The sequence below is a fragment of the Diabrotica virgifera genome, chromosome 2, assembly GCF_917563875.1.
Source record: "Diabrotica virgifera virgifera chromosome 2, PGI_DIABVI_V3a".
NCBI classification, from domain to species: domain Eukaryota; kingdom Metazoa; phylum Arthropoda; class Insecta; order Coleoptera; family Chrysomelidae; genus Diabrotica; species Diabrotica virgifera.
The window spans coordinates 56,548,132-56,554,303 of NC_065444.1; the positions used below are offsets into that span (position 1 = coordinate 56,548,132).

General features: G+C 35.5%; 1 protein-coding gene across 1 annotated transcript in view; it reads right to left on the reverse strand.

The window, feature by feature from the left end:
• LOC114331497 (uncharacterized) overlaps positions 1-2,908 on the reverse strand; it is a 41,030-nt gene extending 38,122 nt beyond the window's left edge. The window contains exon 1 of the mRNA XM_028281085.2: positions 2,794-2,908. The gene's annotated coding sequence lies outside the window, so the exon portion shown is untranslated. The remainder of the gene's footprint in view (positions 1-2,793) is intronic.
• Positions 2,909-6,172: the final 3,264 nt, after the last annotated feature.

Sequence of the window (6,172 nt, forward strand, 5' to 3'; positions counted from 1 at the left end):
ATGATTTATATTGAATGTTTTCGGCGGGGGCCCGCATCCCAACAGGAACCAGGGCCCGCTGATGTATCAGTACGCCAGTGCATCCAGAAGTGCATAAAAATGTAAAAATATACCACATAATTCATCTTCAGCGACCCCAAAAACCACCGAGTAACCCATTTGCATCAATTTAGTGACGAAAACTCTCGAAACGCCAGAGGATGACGTGCTTTAGCAGTGACTTTGTGCACCAGGTGCTCCAGAGTTCGGTTTTAATGGCGTATTCATATTCAGCGACCCCAAAAATCTCCGGGCAGTCTGTTTGCATAATTTACTACCGAGAATCCCCGAAACTTCAGATGACGTTACTTAGCAGTAACCCTTGGCACCAGATGCTCCGTGGGCGGTTCTGATGACGTATTCGTATTCAGCGACCCGAATGACCACAGAACAACAAAGGTGGCCCTTAAGACACTGATGTTGACAAGTTTATGCACTTTTGGGTGCGTTTTATGCACTGTAAATGCAATGTAATTTTGGGTGCATTTTATGCACTGTAAATGCAATTATGAACACAATGCAAAAAAGTTATAAGTCGATAGGTGCTGTGCCTATTTAAAAATCGATTTATTTTTTCCTAAATGCCCTGTTCTAAGAAGTATCTAAAATTTCTACAATTTCTGAATAATAAAAATCTTACAGTAATGTACACTAAGCATAAAAATTAACGCACCACCTTAAAAATGGGACATTTTTGATGTCTCGTATTTCCTAAACTTGTTGTCCGATATTAGTAATTTTTTAATATGTTATTAGCTTTATTCTTCAAGAAAATCGATGTAGTAACATTGTTGCTAAACAGATAAGTGTCATTGTATACCGGGTGTAACAAAGATAGTGTGTTTTTTCCTCAAAGTTTAGAACACCCTGTGGAATATTCTAGCGTGTATAAAATATTTAAATTAAAACTCAACTGTAGCCTTAGGCTTTCTTAACATTCTGCTTTTTGATTCATTCGCTTATGTTGGATAATAAAATATTAGGTACTTTAACAACTAGCAACGTTCTTCATCAATACAGGGTGTTTCTAAATAAATGCGACAAACTTCAAGGGGTAATTCTGCATAAAAAAATATTGACCGTTTGCTTTATAAACATATGTCCGCAAATGCTTCCTTTCCGAGATACGGGATGTTGAATTTTTTCTTACACACTTACGATTTATGTATTTGTATTGCTCTAAAACCGGTTGAGATATGCAATATAACTTTGGTAGGTTTTAAAAGATAGTTATTGCGCATTTTTTGACATACAATTAAGAAATTTATATTCACCATTGGCGTGCATACGGGTCATATTACCCGGTCATCTTTCCCGTATGCACACCAATGGTGAATATAAAATTCTTAATTTTATGAAAAAAAGTGCGCAATAACTACCTTTTAAAACCTAACAAATTTCATTTGCATATCTCAACCGGTTTTAGAGAAATAAATAAATTTGCGGACATATGAGGAGTCCAGATTCAAAACCGGACATTTCCACTTTATGTCATTTTGAGTAAACTAAAAAAAAACAATTCACAACTTTTCTTTTCCCTATCTCAAATTGGAGCAAAAGTCCACTTTTGCATCTGAACCAATTCTTTCACACTGAATTACTACTAGGAACTGTCCAATTTTGCTCTTTATCAAATTGTTAATATATGGACCTTTAATCACAGATTACAGAGGTGTATTCAACTAATTTTGACCAAAAAGTGGAAATGTCCGGTTTTGCATCTAGACCCCTCATATGTTTATAAAGCAAATTTTTTCATGCAGAATTACCCCTTAAAGTTTGTCGCATTGTTAAAGTTTGTCGTTTGTTGCACTTATTTAGAAACACCCTGTATTGATGAAGAACGTTGCTAGTTGTTAAAGTACCTAACTTTTTTATTATCCAACATAAGTGAATGAATCAAAAAGCAAAATGTTAAGAAAGCCTTAGGGTAAGAACAGAACAAGTAGGTCGAGGTAGAGGTGTAGGTGTCGGTCGCGGTCGATGTCGACATCCATGTAAAACAAACACATTGTAATGAATGGAAGCGAACAGAGCAGGTAAGTCGCGATGGAGGTTTAGCGCGATGCCATCCAGGAGGTTTACATCGATGCTTTTGGAAATAAAATGATTTTGTTTTACATGGATGTCTACTGCGCGACCTACAAGGATGCTTCCCTGTAATTGTTCCGTTCGAAGCCAAATTGTCATTACCTGCGCTATCTGAGTTGATACTTTTTATATAATCCCTTTTTTGTATTCAGTTTATTTTTGAATTTCTTCAAATTTCATTAAACTACTTCACTTAATAGTGGTTCTAGCTCGACTGACAGCGCAGGTGACCTCCTTGCTATGTGCTGTCGACATCGACCGCGACTTAACTAGTGGCATACACCGCGACCTACACCTCCACCTCTGTTCTTACCCTAAGGCTACAGTTGAGTTTTAATTTAAATATTTTATACACGCTAGAATATTCCACAGGGTGTTCCAAACTTCGAGGAAATAACACTCTATCATTTTTACACCCGGTATACAATGACACTTATCTGTTTAGCAACAATATTATTACATCGATGTTCTTGAAGAATAAAGCTATACCATATTAAAAAAGTCACTAAAATCGGACAACAGGAGTAGGAAATACGAGACATCAAAAATGTCCTATTTTTAAGGTGGTGCGTTAATTTTGATGCTTAGTGTATAAACTCGGGTTTTAAAATTCACAAAAATCACTTTTCACTTAATAACTACAAAAAATAAACTATTCAATACCTCTGAACTGGCGCCGGAACTGCACAAGTGCACACACCTCGAACACTACTAATTGAACAACGGCAAGAGATCAAGAATGAATGAATGAGTAGATAAGTACATATCCCAGATCCACTCAAGCTTTAATTAAAATCGTTAACCCTTGTTGGAATTAAGTAACCTCAACACCCACAACCTCTATGTCACATTTTGTTTTTTGTGTCTTGATGTAAGAAACGAGGTGACGAATCGCTGGCAATTACCGGTTCGTTTTGTCTCAATGGAACTAATTTGGATAATGAAATTTATTATTTAAATTAGGTAATTGCTGAATCGTTGACGAAAATTTCAATACAAAGAATCAACATGTGAATTAAATAATAAGTAACAGCACGTCGAATTTTAATAGAAGTTCAGTGACGATTTTATTCTTTCAACCTTTGAGAGTACTGAAAGATAAAATCAAGGAGAGTAAAATATGTAAAAACTGTGGGATTTTCTAGTAACAGCTGCGAGAAGATTGAATTTTCTTTTGTGAAGAAAATCGCATGTTCATCGACGATTTTCTCCCTTATGTCAGTTTACTAATCAACAGAGAAGTACCTATTGATTCTGCTTTATAAAATTTTTGGCATAAGGGCTACTAGTGCCCTAAAGGTATTAATTACGCCCTAAACATCTAATGTTAAAATTATTGTCCGTGATCTCTCCTTCATGCCATTGAAAGTTTGTTAGTTTTCACGATAAGGAACTTCCAAAAAAGGCATAACGGCAGATCGTAAAAACGAAAAATTTTACCGTGTAAAAGTTGTAGAAAATAGGGAAAATTCGATTTTCAGAACAATGCAACCTGGTTCAACTCCAATTTTTTTTAATAATCTAATACGATTTCTTCAAGCGTGGTGGAACTTCATATTGAAATCAAACGTTCTATAACGTATTAGTACCATCAATCTTTTTTTTTTCTCTGATTCTGGCTTTGGTTTAGAACTAGAACCTTTAGCCACGTAATTGTATAACTTATCACTAAGTCAGGGGAGTAATGTGTAGTGTGTGTGTTGAGTAAGTGTCTTGTTACTTTGCAAAGTCGACGTCATTGTCTTTGCAAAGAGACGCTAATTGTTTCCGAACGTCTGCGGTCCCTCCGGTGAGTACCGATCCCAAAAGGACAGAAACTATTTTTCATTCATTAATTTATAATAAATGAAAAATTTCTGACCCTGGTAGGATTCGAACTCCCGACCTTTCGTTTCAAAGGTAGGCGCTCTTACCACTGCGCCACAGAGGGGGTTACCATCAATCTACAATTTCTAATTGTTTTTCTGCTAGTAGACCAGTGCATTTAGCACAAAATAAATCGATGATTATACAGCACCTAGAGACTTGCAACTTTTTGTATTGTGTTCAGGATGATGTCATCAAAAATGTCTAATATACAAAAATGGGTGGAAATCAGTCCCGGATTAAAAATCTTGAGGCCCCTAGGCAACAAGGCCCCTTAAGAAACTTTTGTCTTTTCCCTCCAAAACCTCGGACAACCCCTCCATCTCAGAGCCGTATTCGTTTGATATGTTAGTGGATATTTTATAGATTTAAACTTAAATTTTTGGTTTCATTTTGTAAAACGTACCTATTGGTTGAAGAAATAAAATTCGTCAAGAAACTATTTATTTATATAATTTTGCTTATATTTTGAAATAATTTTTTTTGTAAGTAGTTATCAATAGACGAACGATTCCTTTTAAAGTATAATAATTTTTCTAATAATGAAAAAAAAAGAAGGTCGTAGAAAAAGTATAGTATTCTCCTCACATGTAATGGCTATTACTCACTCTGATGAATAACGACACTCGCCTTCGGCTCGTGCCGCAAACTTCATCATCGTGAGTAATACCCAACATTACATGCTCGTTGAATATTACTTATTACATATTAATGTAATAATAAATAATTATGAATTAAATTTAGTTTGAGTTTTCAAAGCCTTATAATTATGATAAAGCCACTTTTCTGAGCTTTGTAGAAACAAAACTACTTAAAATATCTTTAACTTCCAAATTTTCGAGTACAATATTTTTAATTGCCATAATCGAGGAAAATGCTAGTCTATTTTGTGCCACTGTTGAACGGTGACAGTTTTTATTAATAATTTTCATTTTTGAAAATGACCGTTCGCCTGTTGCATTTGTAATTTGTAATCATTAGCGTAAGATAAATCTTACAAGCTACTGACAAGTTTCACAAGTTTAGAAACTTAGATTCGAATTTGTTTTTATAAATAGCCCAAAAGACTATGAAGCAGGAATAAATTGTTTTCGCTACAAGTCCTGAAGATGGACTATAAAATATTTGAACTGAAGTAGTTCATCTTAAATTTCAGGTTTAATACCATCAGTATAGTTTTCATTTAGTTTTGCAGCACACTCCTTTATTTGAGTATCACTCAGTTAAAAAAAAACACAAAACACCAGATACTGAGTTATTGACAGGTACGCTGTCAACTGACGACTCAACTCAATAATTAGCTTATCCAAAATTGGTAGATTCGTTTCAACCTTTAACGTTTCTCCACCCTGCAGAAAACTTCGTTAGAATTAGCATCGTCGTTTGTTTACTGTAGTCGGTATATTCAGAGGATTATAGATCGCAGACCTTCTGCTCGTAGTAAGCAAAATTATCACTTCCGAATTTTAAGAGCTCCAAAAGTCATTTTAGAAGCTGAACTGCAGTTTCAAATTAAATCTCTTCTCTCTGCAATGATTTATTGACAGCGTTGATGAGTTCTAAAATTGTTGCCCAAAACTCGTTCGGGAGCGTTCAAGTATTACGTAACGCGATTTTTGAAGATTTTTGAACTTTTGAACTTTTGAACCCCCTACGTACTTGTACTCCATTATGAATATTTCTGTTTTAACATTTCCTTCAATGAACACTTAGCCTCATGAACTGTTTCAGTTTTCTGATTAGGGTCTTCAGCAAGAGTATGAAGAGCAGAGTTAAATGCGTTGTAACCTTTAGACAAAGCTCTTGTTGCATCAGCCCTTGCAGTCCATCTAGTGCTGCTTGTTCTTTTAAGAACAAGGTTTAGATCGTGGCGAATAGGATCGCTTGTTGAGTTGAGTTTCATTTAAGTATTTGATGTTAGCTTCCCAACGGTAAGTTGAGGCTGAAAAAAGTTGTACACGGACTGAACAAATCCAAAATACGAAATTGCTCCAACGCAACGGGTCCAACGCAACTTTTAGCAGTAGGTACTTACTCCAACTAAAGCGAGTGTGCACAAAAAATGTAAATTGCATGTTTGTTAATCTTAGATAAATGAGTCTGGAGACCATTGTATTTGCCTGACATGTAGCGAAAGACATGGGTTGTGAAGGAGAGGGTAGCGAGGGGGCGCTGA